The following is a 792-nucleotide window of genomic DNA, read 5'->3' as shown; positions in this document are numbered from 1 at the left end:
TTTTATACAGCTAAGCTGAAAAAAGAGGCAAAAAGGACAAAATACACTCAAAAAAATAAAAATGCTGGGTTGTTTCAACCTAACTTTGGGTCAAATGTGGACTAACTCGGCTGTTGGGTTAAATTTTTTACATAAAATTGGTGTAACATCATAATATAATGAAAGTAGTTCCATACTACATGCAGTATATTCCACTGAAGAAGTCACTATAAAGTTGATGTTTGGTGTTATTGATGAGCAAAAATAATGCTTTTTTTAAGGTTCTCAGCAGGAAACAGAAGAAACTGACCTGGCAAATGTGGAGTCATTACAGAGGTCAGGAGACTCAGTGAAGCAGCGTTGATCTCATATCATGAATTCAAGCTGGTTCAGTGTTGTTGATCTTTGATCTGGTTTCTCAGAGCTCTTCATCACCTGGACAGACTGAAAACACTTGTGGACGACATGAACGAGAGGAAGGCCAGAGCAGAGGATGATGGGACAGATTGTACAGACACTCCTGCAGCTAATGTCACAGACTGGGCCAGAATCAATAAACGGTTGTGAATCAGAAATCACAGACTGTTATTATCCTACAGACAGACATTTCATTGATCATATTAGCTTAAAAAGCTGATTCTGCTTTAAAAGATCTTTAAAATCTCATGAAAGATAAAAAATGTAAATAAACTATTGAGTGAAGCGGTTTCAAAGGGCACATGCTTTTACCGGCAATGAGCAGCATTTGATCTAATCGGTCAAAAATTGTGTTTGTCTGAAGTGTTTACATGCAGGTCACTGACTAATATCAGA

The 792-nt window shown here is 37.2% G+C and overlaps 1 long non-coding RNA gene across 1 annotated transcript; it reads left to right on the top strand.

Annotated features, from left to right (window-relative positions):
• The first annotated feature begins 173 nt into the window (after nt 1-173).
• LOC107682460 (uncharacterized) lies at nt 174-554 on the top strand. Its single transcript, XR_001633496.1, has 2 exons — nt 174-315; nt 402-554. It is a non-coding gene; the product is annotated as an uncharacterized LOC107682460 (long non-coding RNA).
• The last annotated feature ends 238 nt before the right edge of the window (nt 555-792 follow it).

This window comes from Sinocyclocheilus anshuiensis, unplaced genomic scaffold (genome assembly GCF_001515605.1).
Source record: "Sinocyclocheilus anshuiensis isolate Anshui unplaced genomic scaffold, SAMN03320099.WGS_v1.1 C32232317, whole genome shotgun sequence".
NCBI lineage: Eukaryota > Metazoa > Chordata > Actinopteri > Cypriniformes > Cyprinidae > Sinocyclocheilus > Sinocyclocheilus anshuiensis.
This window is presented reverse-complemented; position numbering and strand designations above follow the sequence as displayed.